Consider the following 19,925-nt stretch of genomic DNA (forward strand, 5'->3'; position numbering starts at 1 on the left):
TACATGTATTAAAACTTTTAATCCTCATAACAACTCTACAAGGTAGGTACTATTATTATTCTCATTTTACAGACAAAGAAACTAAGGTGCAGAGAAGTTTAGTAATTTGTTGTCAAATGGCTAAGCAGCAAAACTGGGATTTAAATTCAAGGATTTTTTCTTCAGAGTCAATGTTTTTTAACCACTACATTATGAACGAATTTTTAAAATAATAGTATATAGCAAAAAAGGACAAAAATAGAAATAATTTTTAAACTGTATGAAATAATGGACTCAATAATGAGCATCACAATTAATGGAGTGATACTGTGATAGAGCTATTTAATCAACCTATCAAAACACCCACTTGCAAGCCCAAGGTTGAGGCAATTAAACTCCTGAATTCATCAAAGTTTGTCTTCAGTGCTCAACAACTACTTTTTGTGGTGGCTGGCACTGTCCTGATTGCATCGCTAGATTTCATCCATAAGACATATAATATTCTTTTTCTGGTCAGAGTATCAATGAGGATCAGCTTGGATTGAAGCTCATCTCTCTCTTAGAGAACTTACTAAAGATTACAAGAAGTCATCCTCACCCTCTGGAACCCCAACATTTTCTCTATGTCTTACCTCTAATTCCCCAGGCTTTGATAGGCTTTAGATGGAGGCCCAAGACACATTGATAAAACTTTAATCAGCTGCTTTGCTGTCTCATTTCAGAAGCAGGTTCAACTACAAATAACAGAAACTTAAACTAATAGTGTTTTTACCAAACAGAACTTTGTTTTCATAGAATAAGAGGTCAAGGTGTGGAAAGTCCCCAGCTGGTGTGGCAGTTTTTCCATGATGTCATCGGGGCAAAGCTTATTTTTTTTATCTCTGCTTCACCACACACTTGGGATGGGGACTCAGTCTGAGTAGCCTCAGACACAGACAAGAGGAAGGGGGAAGGACAGGGTGAGGGGGAAGGACACCAGAGTCCTCTAAGAACATTTCTGAGAGTCTTATGCTAAGATTTTCCTCATATGTCATTGTCCAAACCTACATCACGTTGCCATCCTCAATCAGCAAAGGAGTCTGGGAAATGTGTTATTTAGCTGGACACTTTGCCACGTGGAAGGATAATTTGGATTACGATAGCAGGAAAATAGAGTAGAGTCAGGTTGGCAGCGCTCAGTTGGCCACGCTCACATTAGTTGTGGGTGGGGGAACCCTGACACGGCTGTAACCTACCCCTGCTGAACCACAATCTAGAATCTGTAGGCTGAAATTCTGATATGTAAGGATATTTTCAGTTGTTAGTGAGAAAAAGCCAAAGTAGCTTAAGTATAAAAGAAAACTAATAAGTTCACATAAATTAAAAGACTGGGGTATATTTGCTTCAGGTACAGCTAAATACAGGAACTAAGTGTCATTAGAGTTCTCTCCCTCTTTTTCTCCTCTTCATCATCCTCTTTCTATTAGAGAAGCTTTCCCTATGTAGAGAAGACAAAACGTCTGTTGGTTATCCATGTCCTATAAAGTTAACCATTCCCAGTGGAAACAATGATTGTGCATGGTATTGAGGTTCTGAAGATGAATGATAAATACCTCTACATTTAAGGGGTTCACAAGTATAGTGGGAATACTTTAAATGTGGGATGTGAATCAGCTTTGTGGAAGCAAAGCATTATACTCCCACTAATTTGAAATATCATTTAAATGCATTGCTCATCTCTAGTCCATATTGGTGTTCATTATTGTTATGTAAATATTCCTTTGACTCTAAAACCCATAAAATTGGGCATCAAATCCCAAAAGGCATTCCAAAAAGCAGGAGTTCTGCCATGTTACATAGAAAAGGGGTTCCATGCCAAATAAGTGTCAGGAACCATGCATACTACATCTTATTCTTATAGATTTAAAATGGTTATTAAGGTATTAAGAACTCCAGAAGGTCCTTAAATTAGGAAGACTTTTATTTTATATAATCCAGCATCCACACAACAGGTTTTTTTTGAGCTGAGTAAACAAAATTCAACTCTAAAAAGCTAGCCCTTGGATTTAAAAAAAAAAAATTTTAAAGGTAGGAAAGAAATGAGAATTATAATATATATTTTATAATGTATCACACAATCTGCCACTTATCTATAAAAAATAATTCCATGTTCATGACACAATGCAGGTCATAATTATGGCAAAGGTAAACAGGCGCCCAAGCAGTAAAAAGATAAGAGAATGATTCACTTTGGTATATACTAGGATATTGAGTTATTTCTCTTAAAAGCAGCTGTCTCTTCCAACAAAAATCCAAGTGCATTTTGACAAGATAATGCTGAATGGTTCACGTTGTTTACTATTCAGTGTTTCAGTTACTTAATTATACACTGAAGTACCTAGAAATGAAATATCTTTTTTATGTATAACATAGCTAGCAGAGTGTTGTATAGATTGAAACTACCTGACTCTCTTTGTACTCTGGCATGTTGCTCAGTGGTTTAAACATTAATTGCCTCTCTTTGTACTTGATGTGGACAATAACAATGAACCTTTAACAACAACTAAACTAGTTTAGTGACCATCTCTCAGTATGCTTTCTGCTTCCCTACATTCACTGCACTGTGCAAGTTATTCCTGTTATGTGAATGCTTTATTTTGAGGCTGATAAAATGCCACTGAATTTCAGTTTCCTCTTCTCTATGAAGTTATCCTGACAAAAACAATAATAGTATTTACTAGACAGTTAGCATGTGCTATGTTTAAGTGCTTTGCACATATAATTTATTTGATCTCCACATATCTTAAAGCCCTCTGGAGTCAGTTTAATAATTATTCCCATTGTATATGAATCCTAGCCATCATACCTTGGTCATTGTCCAGTTTAGAAAATTTCCACTGATTCATAGATAGGACAGGACTGTTCTCATTCCTTGACCATTTTTGGCGCAGCTCTAGATGTAGATATTTTGTGTCAGGTTGTAAACATAAAAGGTTATATAAAGTATATGAACTAAGGCTGATTATTGAGGGACATGGTAGGTTGTTAAAACCAAGAAAACAATAATTTTATGGTGCATATGTATCTTGAAAATCATCACTTAACTGCTAAGCTATCTAAAGTCTAGATCAGATGCTATATATAAAGTCTGTTACATCAAAAGGAAGAGGCAGGAATCCATTCATTGAAACTGATATTGTGCCTTTAAAAAAGTATTTGATTTGAGCACTTAAAATATTGTGCACCACTGCCGGTTTAATTTTTATAAATGTTCCCTCTCTTATAGATCTTCTCAATAGCCACATCAGAGGAAAGTGAAGCAAGAATAAGCTCTTCATTCAGGCACTCAGTACACTCCTGCTTGATTGGAATGGATATTGTACATAATATGTCCCTACAGATGTTTCCTCCATGGGGCACATTGAATTTCATTTAAATGCCAAGGCACAAAATCTAAAACAATGTGACTTTAACAAAAAATCTGATGAGGAATTGATGAGAAAATGGCAAGAATTCCTGTGGCATTTGGGTAACAATTTCAAGCCTTCATTTTAATAGAATAAACAGGATCATATTTCATTCAAATCTGGCAATGAGATGAGCTTTGGGTATTACATTGATATAAACCAATAAAGAATTTGCAAATTTGAAGCACTAATTAACAGACACAATATTAAATGAAAAAAAGTTTGCTCCAGGGGCAAATATATTTTGAACACTTTAAACTTTTATTAAAAGATTTTTTTGAATCACTTCTTTTGTAGTTTACACTTTTGCTGGTTTTTATAACTGTAATATTTTATAACTGTAATATTTTCCAACTGATACTTTTAATACCAACTCTGATATTCTTTTTTTACTTTTTGAGGCAATACATCAATGTCACAGCGTTTTATAATGTACAAGAAAATAAGCCAAAACATGAGCTGAAATATCACAGAATAATCAAAGCAGGCTTCATTTAAGATATTCTGTCAGTGATTAGAAACCAAAAACTATAGGTTGATCACAGCAGGTATATCCTATAACAATGATTTTGGGGGTATTTGGCCCTCATTTCTTAGTACCACTTTTGCCTTGGGTATAGCAAATTAGGCCAACTACCCCCCAAGGGCAAGGGCAGTATTCAGAGAGGTAGTCATAAGGGTAGAAAGATCTGGTTCCACCACCTTGGACTAGAAGAGATCTCAATATTTTATTCATAGCACTGACTGGAGTAGCTCAGAGAGTTGGTTGAGTATCATCCTGCAAATCAAAAGGTCGCCAGTTCAATTCCCTGTCAGAGCACACGCCTGGGTTGCAACCAGGAACCTGGTTGGTGGTTTGGGAGCCAATCGATGTTTCTCTCACACATCATTGTCTCTTTCTCTCTCTCTTTCTCCCTCCCCTCCCTTCTTTCTAAAAATAAATAAATAAATCTTTTTAAAAAGATGTATTCATGTAATGAGATAGCTCAATTCTACTACCACCATTACCAAGGTCATATACCCAAACTGCACATGAGCCTTTGTGACTCTTCATCCCCCAGATGTCTCTAGGGTATTAATTTGAATACTGTTTCACCTGGATGAAAATGTGAAGCAAGGTGGAAGGAGGGGTGTGAGTAGATACAGTATATTTAACTGTATCAAGCAGACACAGTTCTTAAACGAATGACCTATTAATTTTGAACACCACAGGAAAATTCTTTTATAACAGTTCTAGAGGAAGATCTTTCTGAAGTTTTGGGTGACTGGTAACAATGGCACTACAGAAAGAGAATGTTCTCTACCCAGTTGCAATGCTGCACAGAGTTACTTTCTTGAGACTACAATATTTAAGACATATGTATCTTAAAACTCATACTTAAGAGATGCACCATTGCTTCTGTAGTGACTGCCTCTCCCACTGGGTCTCAGCCTCGCCAGCCCCACCCCCAGGAGATCATCGCAGTTGACCAGCCCTTGCTCCACTGTAACCACATGCAGCTAAAAGGTGGTGATCAAAACTGCTGATATGTTGGAGGAGATGAAACAGGACTCCATAAAACGTGCTACTCAGGCGCTGGAGAAATATAACATAGGGAAAGATATTGCAGCCCATATTAAGAAGTTTGACAAGGAGGACAACCCCACCTGATGCTGCACCATGGACTTTGGTAATTACATGACACATGAAATCTAGTACTTCATTTACTTCTACCTGGGCTAAGTGGCCATTCTTCTGTTCAAGTACGGTTAAGAGCACAGACTGAACCATACACCCAATGAGCCATCCAAAAATAAGGAGTATAGCCTAAATTCCAAATACCAGAGACTGAAATCTTCAGCTTTGCCTAAAGAAACAACTTTGTTTTGTTGTTTTGTACAGGGCATTGGCTGTACTCATTTGTTGTGATTATAAAACAGCAAAACAAAAATAAAAAATATGAAGACTCATACTTAAGAAAATGGGAATGTCAGCCAGGATGTTAATCAAATATGTGAGAGTGACCTTCACATAAGATAGAGGAGGCTGGCTCTGTGTGTGTGTGCATGTATGCAAGTGTATGTTTTTGTTTGAATGTGTGTATTTTTAAATAAGTAGTCATTTTATTGTAAATATGTACTTGGCTGAAGTCAGGTGGTGTTAATATTACCTATACCAACAATTCTGCAATCTGTGCCCCACTTAGAGGTTTTCATTGAAAATTAACTTGTTTGCATTATAACTAAATACCACATTTTCCAAGAGGGAAGTAACAGAAAAGGGATTAAGTATAGTTGAGGAGCTTTATATACATTTTATTCACAGATCCACCTATGAAAGAGGTGTTACTATACCTATATTACAAATGAGAAAAGTAAGACCCAGAAAGTTTAAGTAAATGGCCCTCAATCACACAACCAACCAAAAAGGAAAGAGCCAAAATTTCAAACCACATAGATTTGGCTCCAGAATATAAGCTTTTCCCACTATAGTAGAACATCAGAAAAGTTGGTTGGAAAGTGAAAGGTTTGATCAAATCAGTTAAGCTATCAAATAACTAATTTAACTTATCTTAACTCATTTTCATTCAGAAAAAAAAACTCAGATCTATTCCAGTGTCAAGAATGGGACCTGTGAGTCAGTTTTTGTCATAGAGAGCTTAGGAAGAAATTTGTACTCACACCCCCAGCCCCTCTGTTGCATTATGTTACCATTAAAACCTTGTTCCCAGATCCATTTCACCTCACTTGTTTTTCTATTTTGTCAATTTTTCATATTTTACACACCCTTGTTAGTGACAAGAAATGTTTTCTGGAAAAAAGTATACTAAAAATATTCTCTCCTAGTGCATTAATCAATTGTTGGGTGGAATTTAATGGGTCAACCAGTGTTTTACTATCATTTTCTCTCCCCCACCCCCCTCTTTAATATAGCATAAATAATATTATATGTAAGATAAGATATCTTTAACATAAATGAATAATACTATATGTAACATAAGATGTATTTACTTTATATTATAAAATTTAAGTATTTTTAATTTTATATCATAGTATTTAAATTACAAGATGTCAAGGAGAAGAATAAACTTTACCCAAAGACTTTACCCCCCCTTCTGGGGAAGGGGACAGTGCATTTTCAGTTGTGCAGAAGGTAATTATCTCATGTTAGGTGGAACTATGACCTTGTTACTTTATTTGGAAATTAAGTATGGTTTAGAGAGCTACTTATGAATGTCAAGTTGACAAGGAGTAAATTTGTGATGGTTAATTTATGTTTCAACTTGACTAGATCATAGAGTGTCCAGCTATTTGGTTAAATATTATTTTGGGGTGTTTGTGTAGGGTAGTTCTAGATGAGATTAACATTTGAATCACTAGACTAAGGAAAATTGACCTCCCCAATGTAAGTGGGTCTCATCTAATCCATTGAAGGCTTTAATTGAATAAAAGGCTGAGTAAGAAAGAATTCTTGCTCTCTGCCTGCCTGTCTTCAATCTACAACATCAGCCTCCCACTGCCCTCAGCCTCAGAGTCACACGGGAACCACTGGCTCTCCTGGTTCTAAGGCTTTCCAACAAGACTAGAACTATAACGTCAGCTTTCTTGGGTCTCCAATTTGCCAAATGCAGATCTTAGACTTTTTAGCCTCTAAAGTTACGTGAGCTCATTTCTTATGGTAAATCACATCTTTCTCTCTCTCTCTCACCTCTATATGTCTACCTCCCCTCTACCTATATAGCTCTCTTTCTCTGGAGAACCCTCATAAACTAAGCATTTCCCAAAGGCTCCACTTCCTAATATCATCACATTGGGCATTAGGCTTCAACATATAAATTTGGGGGGACAAAAATATTCAGACTAAAGCAATTCAAGAACTCCTTGAACCCGCTGTAGGCAAAAATTCCATTAATCACCTGACCTCCATAAGTTTCAACTGACTGGTAGACCAAAGTGACATTTTTGGTCTCCTGAAATTAATGTCAGTTCAGAGTCAATGTCCAATAACTTTCCAAAAGTGTGATTTTTTTTCAGTGCACAGTAACCCTAGTAAAAGACCACAGGTTGGCTGGGAAAAGGTGAAAAGCATATCTTCTGGCAGTGTAGCAGGGCCATTCTTGGGGTTCTGGGTTTGTAAATGGGCTCAAGTCTGAGAGAGAATAGAGGGGTCATGGCTCTCTGTTTTGATAATTCCAGTTACATTTGTATTCACTTGAGGCAGAGCTCTCCCATTATACAGATTAAGTACAAACTTAGTAGACTGCCCATCTAGTTCACTGCTAGGGACACCATGATCAACTAGATGGTTCCACAGGTCTGCGCAAGTCAGCATCATTCATAATTAATGCTTTGACTCTGTTGTCCATTGTAATAACCATGCCCACATTGTCTGTGGCAATTCAGTGCCACCACATGACTCCTGCCACTCCAGGACTCAATGATCCCCATTGCATTTAGTTATCCAGTACAGCAGCAGCAATTTCCACTGTGATTGTTAAACTACAAAAATGAGGGAACACAGACTCTACAAGAATACTGGAGCTCCTCACAAATTGACTCCTCTCAGCAGGGGTGCAAAGAGTATCCTCTGTGCTCTTCTAGGGTAGCTGAGCAGGTAGATCCACCGTAACATGTTGGAGTTGGGTGTGTGTGAGCTTATGGCTCTGAGAAAAGGGAACAGGATAGTGTGGTATTTAAAAATTAAAATAAAACAAAATTCTTCGGTAGAGATTTTAATAATAAAGTGCTTTATTTCTTGCAGTGCTAACTCTATCAAGCCACAATCTTACAAGCAAGGACTTGGCTTTTCCTTCTGGAAGACTATAGTCTTTCCACGTCTTGGACATGTCAGCATCCTTCAACACTAATTTTCTCCATCTCCCAAAGATAGTGACCTAAGCTTTTTCCCCATTTCCACGCAGGAGGTTCGTACTTACAAATATAAATGAGCCACAGCTTGCAGATGGAGTTCCTGATTGTCTTTTCAGACATTGGCATGAGTCAAAGCCAAAAGGGGAGGAAAGTAGTGCCAGTCCGGCACTGATACTATCAACAAAACTTGAAGAAAATTGAATTCTGTATTTAAAATGTCATTAACTGTGAAAATAATTTAACTGGCATGCAAAAAATATTATAAACTGTCTACCCCAATAACCATGCTGATAGTTTAGCCTTGCCACTTTAGTACACAGCACTGTTTATCTTAAAAATTTAACTTGCATACTTTCAAATAAAAGATCATCTGGAAAAGTGATTTGCATATTACACAGTTGTGCTAAGACTGCAATGGGCTTGCCTCCTAGCCTAGCACATTTGAGACATAAACTTTCCTTATTTATTTTAGCAGATACTTATGTATCTGTATCCTGCTCATGTGTAAGGCTATTTTTCTTAGAGAAGTTAGAAACACTTGGCATTTGGTTCTGCATAATTAAAAAGGAAACCAAAGGGTTTTATCTTTTTTTTCTGTTCCTTCATCTATGGGTTCATCAATGTGGGTATTGTTGAGTGACTCTATATCATTCAAGGATTGATAAGGAAAGCTTGAATTTTGAATATCAAACAATTTTTTTAAATTTCAACTGACATCTACAATTGCCTATACCATCTTATTTTAATTATCTATTTATGTTTCTATCTGTCCCAGTAGATTGTAAGCTTTTAAAGACAGAGATATGTCCTATTCAATTTTTCACATTCACTGGCTCATACTGTCCCTGGCATGAATCTCTAGCCTAAGACCCACATGTGAAGGTTGTTTTGTTTTTGTTTTGTTTTGTTTTGTTTTCAGTTCTTACAATCAGATGGATACAGCAGTTTAGTTGAATAGAATTATTCGGAAAAACTGGTCATGGCACAATCTACCTAAAAAGCTGTCTGTTCCCTCATTTGCAATCACTGTAACCACTATTAGCATTACAAAAATAAACTTTGTAATAGTTGGATCCTAGAAAACCTCCATTCTATTCAGTATAGAGCCCAATAGTTCTGGGACTACTGCTACTGCCTCTGAAACCTAAGCTAACAGTCCCATCCCTATCTTCTTACTTAATTTTAACCCCCACCCCCATGCATAGAATTAAGTTATTGCACGTTCCAGTTTATGATACATTGTTATCATCTCTGATACCTTTGTAACTTGGCATTTGGGTTCTGTTATTCTCAGAGGTTAGGTCAGAACAGGACAAAAGTCCTGTGCTTGTGAGATGCTTAGAGAAACAGGTGAGAACTAAGTAATCTCAGACAAGTAGCTTCTCACCCTTATCCCCCCAAATACCCAAGGCTAATGAGTTATAATTATGCATATCTCACTTTACAGCTGCTTGTACTTGGGGCGCAAAGATCTAGTCTAAGGAATTGTTTGGTAGGCTATGGTTTTCTGGTGTCTCCACCTCAGATGTCACATGTGCAACAAGCACACACTCAAAAACATACACACTGAAGTCTTCGAAGCTGACCTTGACAAGGGTCTTCAGGCCTTCCTTTATTTGCATTTCCTAATAGTGTAGCTGTTACTCCCAAAGGAAATGAACTCTTGGGCCCAGAAAACAAGACAGTTTAAGAGTTACAACTATTTCAATTTACCACAATATGGATATCATTAGAAGGAGAAATATTAGGACAGACCAAGATTTCAAAATTAAAAAACATGTTGAAAAAATATATTAGTATATGGAGCAAAAACATTAAAAAGGAGGCAAGAAGGGAAGGGCTGGAAATTTTAAATAAGGTATCCAGGATGACTTCACTAGAAAGGAAATATTTAAATAAATACCAAAAGAAATAAAAGGAATTTATCATCTGGATATCTTGAAGAGGAGCAAAGCACTCCAGGTTGATGAAATTCAAGTGCAGAGCTAGAGACAAGAGATGGGAGGAAGAGGGGTAAGACATAAAGCCTGAGAGGCAAGAAGACAGACCAGAGGGTCCCTAGAAGTCATTGTCACAATTTGCTCTTCTCTGAGGGAATGAAGAAAGCCAATCCAAGGTTTTTGAGACAAAGGGTGAATGATCTAAGTTATGCTTTAACAGAAATTACTCTTCTAAAAATAGACTGAGATTGGGGGGTGGGGGGAGACAAAATGACAACAGGAAAACCAGCCAGTAGGTTATTGTAGGTGAAACAATGGCAACTAGGATGAGCATGGTAGGTAGCACTAGAAATATTAAAAATTGGTCAGCTTCTGGAATGGAGGAAGAAAAGAAATGGCCATTTACTGAGTTAGGGAAAACTGAGAGGAGAAGGGTTTGGAAGGGATTTCAGAAATTCGTTTTTGGATATGTTAATTTTGAGAATGCTTATAGAACATTCAAATGAAATGTCAATTAGGCAGATGGATATAGAAAGTCTGTATGTTAAAGGAACATCTGAACTAGATGTAAAATCTTGAAAGTCATGCGACATTAAAGAACTACAAAGTTCTTCAATGTGATGAAATAAATAAATGAATTTTCTGATTTTGAACAATGATATCATTTTGGGGATGAAAAGTACTCAATCATGACATTATTTTTAATACAATGTAAGATTTAATTAGCTAACATTCTATATGCACAGATTTTTATATCTATGGCCATGAATGATATTGGTCTGTAAGTCTTTTCTTGACAACAACTTTCCAACCCTTATACAGACATACCTCAGAGATATTGTGGGTTCAGTTTCAGATCACCATAATAAAGCAAGTCATAATCTTCTTTCTGGTGGTGGGTCATACTCAATTTTAAAAGAATACAACATTTGTGAAGCACAATAAAGTGTATGCCTGTACCTCAAGTGCTGGTATTACGTTTTTCTTACTTGATAAAATGAGTATGGCATCTTTTCCTCTTTTGTTAGTTTCTAGAAAAATTTATATAAGATAGTCTATACCTTATAGACCAAGAAAAGGACTTTTAGGTTCATTCCAAGAATGGTGATAAACAAAATTTAATTGACATTTTTAAATGATTAATGTGAGGTGGAGAATAAATTTATAAGGGGCTGTTACAGTAATCCAGGTAAGAGATAATGGTGTCATGGACCAGAATGATAACAGTGGAGATGAAAAAAAGTGATAAAACTCACATTATATTTTGGAAAACCTAGTTAGAAACTGTGTGTGTGCAATGAGTTTCTAAAAGAGGACGTGGCAACCATTTTAATGATGGTAACTAACTTCTTAAAATCAAAGGAGTCATATGAAAGCAGGACAATAGGCATACCACATAGTTGACATCTTTATCTGTCCCTACTACAACCACAAATTTAATATACAAACTGTATTAAGATGTATATTAACATAAGTAGAATATATCACAAATCTCTTAATAATATGTTTCACATTTGTAAGGAGATATTTTAAGTGCATTTTGAATTTCTGAAAAATGTTCATAACTATTTCGAAAAATCTTAGACTAGAATTTCTAAATAAAAGATACTAGGTTTCAGGACTTCCGGCCAAGATGGAGGCATAGACAGGCATGCTGAATCTCCCTCCACAACTAAGAAGGAATACAACTACCTCAAAACTAGAGACAACCAGAAGATCCAGAAAATCAAACTGCATGGAAGTCCAAAAGACAAAGATATAGTGATGAAATACTCATCCAGACAGGTAGGAGGGGCAGAGACAGGGCAGAGAGGATGTGGTGTGGTGGCAGCAGTGGTGGCAGCAGCAGCAGTGGCAGTGGCAGGCTGGCAGAAAGTGCAATCACATGTTTTAAAAAGTCAGGAGGGACACCTGGAGAGCATTCCCAGCTCCTCACTAGACCTCGGAGCTCACAGTCCCAGCACCGGGGATAATCAAGGCTCATTGCTTCTGACTGTGTAGGCCAGTGGGGTTTGGGGTGGAGGCAGAAACTGCCAGTCTCAGCAGAGTCCACTCATTTAAAGGGCCCCCACAGTTCTAGAATGTCCACAGAATCACCCACTCTGGGAACGATGGCCAGGGCAGCAGTTATAAGGGCGCCAGTGCAGTGCAGAAGTGGGAGAGGTGCCTGGAAAATGGGCAAGTTCTGGGAAGGAGGCATTGTTCCCTCTCAGACCCCTCCCCCATGTACAGCGCCACAACTGTAGTGAAACAGGTTGCCTTGTACTGACAAGTCCCTAAGGCTCTTCCCCTTACAACATAACAGGAGTGACAGCTCTACGTGGGACATGGAGGCAAACAAACACTGGAGCTTGTCAGAATGAGGAGTCAGAGAAGTATGGCCCAAAAAGGGGAAATGGATCAAGGTTCCAGTGGGAGAACTAAGCAACAAGGAGATAGCCAACCTAACAGACACAGAATTCTAAACACTGGTGATAAAGATGCTCACAGGCTTGACAGAAATGCTTGACTATGGCAAACGCATAAGAGAAGAAATGAAGGCTATGCTAAGTGAAATGAAGGAAAATCCACACAAAACCAAGGGTGAAGGGAAGTAAACCGGGGTTCAAATCAATGATTTGGAACATAAGGAAGAAATAAACAGTCAACCATTACAGAATGAGGAAGCAAGAATTGAAAAAAATGAGAAAAACTTCCCAAATTTTGAAAAGGAGATGGACATACAGGTCCAGGAAGCACAGAGGGTCCTGGATGAGCAGGACCCAGAGGGGACCACACCAGGATGCATCATGAGTGAGATGCCAAAAGTAAAAGATAAAGACAGAGTCCTGGGGGCAGCAAGAGAGAGGAGGAGAGTTGCCTACAGGGTGGTGTCTATAGAACTATCAGCTGATTTCTCAGAGGACACTTCGGAGGCAGGTAGGGACTGGCAAGCAGTATTCAATGTGACGAAAAGCAACCTACGACCAAGATTACTCTATTCGGCAAAGCTATCATTTGGAATGGAAGGGCAGATGAAGTGCTTCCCAGACAAGGTGAAGCTAAAAGAGTTCATCATCACCAACCCGTTATTATATAAAATGTCAAAGGGGCTTAAGAAAATTAAGATCAGAGCTATGAACACTAAAATAACAACAAACTCACAACTATCAACAACTGAATCTAAAAAATAAAAACAAAATCCTACTAAATAAACAAATAAGAACAGAATCATGGGTGTGGGGATCATTTGGAGGGTTATCAGCTGGGAGGGGGAGGGGGAGAAATAAGGAAATGGTGCAGGAACTAAGCATAATTGGTTGGTACAAAATAGACAGGGGGAAGTTAATAATATAGGAAAGGGTGAAGCCATGAACTAAGGGGGATGGGATTGCTGGAGGGAAGAGGGGTACTGGGCAGAGGGGAGCAAAGGGGAGCAAATGGGAAAAAAACTGGAACTACTGTAACAACATAATCAATAAAATATACTTTAAAATATATATACCAGGTTTCATTTTTGTCAAACAGGAAAATCCAGCTATCAATTCTAGATGAGGATTTTTACTGCTTGGAGAATGGTGAAGAGTGTTAACAATGTCAACCACCCAAAATAGAAGCCCACAGACATCAGCCAACTGCACCTTCTACAGGTTCCAAGTCACCAAGAACTCAACACACTGGTCAGAACAATGCTTTATTCACCAAAAGGAGGAGACAGCAAGGTCGGGGTCTGTAGTGTGCATGTCCCTAATGACCAAGGGATCTCTCCTAATAGCCCATATAGGGTGATGGACTGTATATATGCCTCTTGGGCTGCAAAAGAGAGAAGAGTGAGGCTGGCCAGGTATTATATGTCTGAAACACTTAAGCAATATGAAAACTTCCTAACAAAGAAAAATATGGGGCCAAGCTATAGCTTGGTACCCAGCCTCCTTATAAGAGGATGTTTCAGCCCCAGTGCACTGATTGCACAATCCCCAAATGGACAATAGGTCATGTGATGACTACTTCCCCAACAATTTTTATAGGCACCTGCTATATACCCTTTTTCATTCTCAAGAGCTTTTTCACATGCACATCAGAAGGGCTACTGATCGGAAATCACAAAACACTACTCAGAAAAAGCTATCTAATTGTTGTACAATGAATTCAAATTTTTTAATCCATCCTTTTTCTCCAAGACATGTCATGTTAATGAAGAAGAATGCCTGACTTTGAAAATAGTAAAGAATAATTTTTATACTGATTTGTACTGTATCAAGAATAAATGTATCACAGGGAGTCAAGTAAGGTAGGAAACGCTCATCACAAAAATTTCATTGAAAATAATGTATCTGTACAAAAACGTTTTTCAGCCTTTCAAAAGCAGCATGTAGGTTATGGAATTCTACCAGCTCAAGTAATTTTAGCCTCTGTTTGGAGATGAAATTGCTTAAATCTTTACCTCTAGAGTGCTTACCTATAAGACATATTTGAATCAGAGCAGCCTTAATAGATACCTGCTAAAAATCCTTTCCATAACTGAAGAGCTTATTGTCACTGGTCCCCACAGAACTGTTCGTTTTTATGAGTTTACATATATTGATTATACCTTATGTAATAGGCTCTACTTAAGATCATCAAAAAATATATATCAAACTGCAGACAGGCAAAAAAATCTAATATGCTACCAGTGACAAAATCCATGGAAGTAGTTTGAAAAGGTCACAAAGAATTTACTGCAGGCTTCTTTTAAGCACTCTACTTGTTGAATGGAAAGCTGTCTAATCCTGAGAAAGAAAAAGAGGTCTAATTCCCAAGTGCATAAAGCTAACATACTAAGGTTTCTGAAAACATATTGAGAAAAACAGGACCCTGACTTCTAAAAGGCAAAATACAAAGCTCCTAAAATATAAAAGCCACACTATGAGAATTTGTAACTCAATATGAGATGGTCATCTAGTGTTTACTGGTATAATGTTTTGGTAAGCCATACTACTGTGACATCATTTTATTTTTCAATTACATTCTTGCCACATTTGTGACTCTGTGTATTTCTCTCACTTCAAAGCATTGGTTAGTTTGCATCTCTCTGATGGCTAGTGATGTTGAACATTTTTTCATGTCTATCAGCCATCTGTATGTCCTCCCTGGAGAAGCATCTATTCAGGACCTCTGCACATTTTTTAATTGGACTGTTTGTCTTCCTCGTGCTGAGTCATATAAGTTCTTTATCTATTTTGGAGATTAAACCCTTGTCCAATGTATCGTTGGCAAATATGTTCTACCATACAGTGGGCTCTCTTTACATTTTGATGATAGTTTCTTTAGCTGTGCAGGAGCTTTTTAGTTTGATATAGTCCCATTTGTTTATTTTTTTTTCCTTTGTTTTCCTTGCCCTAGGAAACACATTGGCAAAAATACTGCTACACAAGATATCTGAAATTTTACTGCCTGTGTTTTCCTGTAGGATTTTTATGGTGTCATGACTTATTAAAACCACAATAAAATATCACCTCACACCTGCCAAAATGGTAATCATTAATAAATCAACAAACAACAAGTGCTGGTGAGAATGTGAAGGAAAGGGAACCCTAGTGCACTGCTGGTGGGAATGTAGTCTGATGCACGCACTGTGGAAAGTAATATGGAATTTCCTCAAAAAATAAAAAATGGAACCAACTTTGACCCAGTGATTCCACTCCTGGGAATATATCCTAAGAATCCAGAAACACCAATTCAGAAGTATATATGCACCCCTATGTTCATGACAGCATAATTTACAATAGCCAAGATTTGGACACAGCCTAAGTGTCCATCAGTAGATGAGTGGATAAAAAATACTGTAGTACATTTACACAATGGAATACTACACAGCATAAAAAAAGATGGAATTCTTACCTTTTGGGATAGCATAGATGGAACTGGAGACTATTATGCTAAGGGAAATAAGCCAGTCTGTGAAAGATATAAATACCATATGATTTCACTTATAAGTGGAATATAGTGAACAAATAAACTAATAAGCAAAATAGAACCAGAGGCATAGAAACATGGAACAGACTGGCAGCTGTAAGAGGAGAGGAGGGAGGTGGACACTGTTTGAAAGAAGATGCAGGTATTAATCAAAGAACATATATGTATGACTCATGGGCATGGAAAACAGTGTGGGAATTGACTGTGGGAGTAGGGGGCAGGCCAGGTGGAGGAGGGAAAAGGGGGAAAAACTGGGAGAACTGTAATAGCATAAACAGTAAAATATTTAAATAAAAATAATAAAAATTTTAAAAATTAATTAAAAATAAACAAAGTGCCAGGTTGTTTAGGTCAGGGAATCTGGTATAATGGAAATAGTATAGATTCCAAAGTTGAAAGGCTTGAGTTTGAATAACATATGACACTTTTCAAGTACTGAAACAGGCAAGTCACTGAGCCTCTGTTTTCTCCTCTGTAACGGGGGTAGATGTAATAGCTACTTCCCAAGGTTTTAAACGAGAAGATGTCTGAGAAATGAATGTGCTAACTCTAGAGCACTCCACAAATATTGGATGACTATTATTGCATACCCTTATATCCCCCAGGGTGAAGCACAATATTTTGAACATTAATAGCACTCAGCACCTGCTTGTTGAATGGAAAACACTCAATTGAAATAGTAAATTAATCTTACAAGATAAGAATTGGAAGTTTTCTTCTTCATGAGACACATTTCAGAGGCAGGGGAAATTCAAATTGTGAAGCAAGCCTAGTTTTCCCTAAGACCCACAGGATGTTTAATGGCCTCTGGTTGTCCCTCTGGCATCTGAGAGCTTATTACTTTTCAGATTTAACCCAATCCCATCTCCTATCTTCAGCTGTTAACTTCTCAAGAATCTTATTTCCATAAAACTCAAAGTGTCAATTACCTAACTGGGTAAACTAAGCTTTGCAAGTAGAAAGAAAAAGAAGTATAACATCTAATAACACCGTCTTTCCTGTTATTATCTTAATATTTCCCATTTTGTATATATCAATTAATTTCTCACAACCTTCAGGTCTCCCTCTGAGCAATTTCAAAAGCCTGCTTTAAAACATTTAAAAAGTATATTTGTTGTATTTAATTATTATTGCTGTCACTTTTCCAATTTCTACAGTTGTTACGAAAACTCAAGGTTCCACCTGGACAAATTTGGGGTTTGACCTTTAGTATACTGACCATCCGTGAGAACTGCAGATATAACGTAAGAAAAATGATTCCTAATAAACACGTAGGTTAAGGGAGTGGATATTCTTCAGGTGTATTTTCTACAAGAGGGTCTTCAGAGGCCTTATGTCAGAAGAATTTTGAAAATCACCGATCCAGTAAAAATATTATGTGGTATTCCTCTCTTCTTGAATTCAGAGGGCTTCATGTCAAATCAGCAAACCATAATTAGGAGTAGAAAATATAGAGTCAACCAGTGAAAATTTTAATATCTACTATGTATTCTTTAGTTACGTGATCCTGGACCCATCACTTAGCTTCTCTAGGTTATAAAGGGAAAACTAATAGCACCTACCTCTAGCACCACTACAAACTCATTGGGGCCTATACAAAAAGCTACTCATTCCTCCAAGTACTTCATTGTCTGCCAGAACATTATTATATGTGAATATATATGTATAAACGGAAGTGAGCAAAAGTAGGTTTACATTGTTTATGCAGAAAATGACATGCAGGTTATGATTATTACAACAGCTTTAATAACTCTGTGTTTCACATACTCATAACTGCAAACCTACATTTGCCCCACTCCTGTATATACAAATCCACAATGACTATCAGTAAATGATACTTCTTACAGTTTATGCAGAAAACAAGCATACAGCTATAGCACAGTATTCTGTAGTTCAACTCTGTACACAGATTCCCAGGAAAGACAAGCACAAAATAAATATCAAGGGAAAACAAAATATACTTAAATTACATTGTTCCCTTGTTGAAATGAAATTTCTTTGGAAAGTTAAAATTTGCTTGTTTGTTCCCTTTAGTTTTGTTTTGTTAACTTTATTTGTTTTTAGGATAGAAAAGGGTTGTTAAAAATTTGGAATAGGGTACAAGAACCTTTCATTTTTAAACAGATTGGGTTTATAGATCAATATTAATCTGCATATACATATGTTAAAGAAATCTTTGTTCAGCCTTTGAGCTCCAACCTCACAGCTAGAATCAAGTCTAGAAGCAACTTCATTCACATTGAATTCAAGGGAAAAGAACATGTTTATAAATGGAAAAAGAAATAGTTTATGATTAAGCAAGACTGAATGCTCTAACAGACAATATGCAAGGAATAAAAATGAAAAACATTTTGGTCCTTCTTTTGCTTTCTTGGTCTCACACATCTCTCCTTGATGAACTTGTCTGACCACAGCTGGGCTTTCATTTCTGTAATTAGCACAGCAGAAGCCCAAGCAAGGGCCCAGCTTTTCCTCTTCTATTGTTTGCACATTGGGAGGCAGAATTCTAAATGTCAGATGCTTCTTCCTATTACAAAGTGGCCCACTAGCTCCTCAAAACCAGTTTGAAAACCTTTCAAGAATCATTGAATTGGGCCTTATGTCCCACATTAGACAGGGATTCTAACAGCGGGGCTCTCCAAAGGGCTGCTCAGTTTTCTTAGGGAAAAATAAGGATAAAAGTAAATGAGCTTTTAGGTTGCCTTGTGGAAAGCCCTGGTGTAAATTTAGAGAACCCTGACCTTTGATTTCACTTTCATGTTATTCTATTGAAGGAGAGATGCTTTCTTTTAAGTCAGCAGAGAAAGAAAAAGTTAGAGGGAAAGCCAAATCATGACCGCCTGAAAGTCTTAACCATCAATCCAGTGCTATTTCACTATATTGTACACATATTAGCATCCCAATTGTCTATAATGTATAAAGAAGAATTCCTAGGCATTCATTTTCATAACTACTTACTGATAGCTAGATATCCTAAGTCAGTATATAACCTAAGAAGAAAGCATTTAGATTCTCGTTTTCCTGACATCTATGTAATGCATAGGCCCTTTCAAACACTAGGCACGGATTTTATATCACTAGAAAACTGTTGGCTATCTTGGCATCTCAAATTTTTATACAGTCCTAATTACTGCATTGTAGGGAGGCAAGGTACTGAATCAACTTTTCTTTCTTTTGTTTTTTTTTTTTTTCATGCTAGAAGTTTCCAACACCTGGAAATGAAGCCAAGGGTTAACTTAAATTAGAAAGAAATCCTATGTTGCTTAGGTTATTTGAAAATTCCATGGAACTTGGACACCACACATGTTTATCTATTTTGCTCTTTTTCTAAGTCAAATGAAACCCTAAAGACTGTGATGCAAAACAGAATAATAACCATTATTCTGGGACCCACACAGGCCAGCCTTGTCTAAGTATCTGCCACCCATTAGCAAGTGAAATAGTATGAAATTCTACTGGGCAAAGCTGTGTACATCATCACAAAACCAAAGAGCAAGGTCATAGTTCATAACGTGAAAGGAAGAATCAGGACAATGATGGTGGGAAGAAGAACAAAGAGTATCACAAGAATTTAGGACAATTTTTCAACCCTGGTGGGTCATACTCTTACCCCATTACATTAGATGAAATTTTCTAAACCATCTTCTACTTTTTTTCTACCTGAAAAGGGAAGAATTTGGTGCCACCACCACCAGGAGAGTCTTAATGGAAATGAAGATTTATATCCAGAAGACAGGAATTATTTTACTGAAAAAGACAATTTCTCACATTATTG

General features: G+C 37.1%; 1 pseudogene; it reads left to right on the top strand.

The window, feature by feature from the left end:
* The first annotated feature begins 2,139 nt into the window (after positions 1–2,139).
* On the top strand, positions 2,140–5,178 carry LOC150015225 (dynein light chain 1, cytoplasmic pseudogene; annotated as a pseudogene).
* The last annotated feature ends 14,747 nt before the right edge of the window (positions 5,179–19,925 follow it).

This window comes from Furipterus horrens, unplaced genomic scaffold (genome assembly GCF_987537825.1).
Source record: "Furipterus horrens unplaced genomic scaffold, mFurHor1.1.pri manual_scaffold_3, whole genome shotgun sequence".
NCBI lineage: Eukaryota > Metazoa > Chordata > Mammalia > Chiroptera > Furipteridae > Furipterus > Furipterus horrens.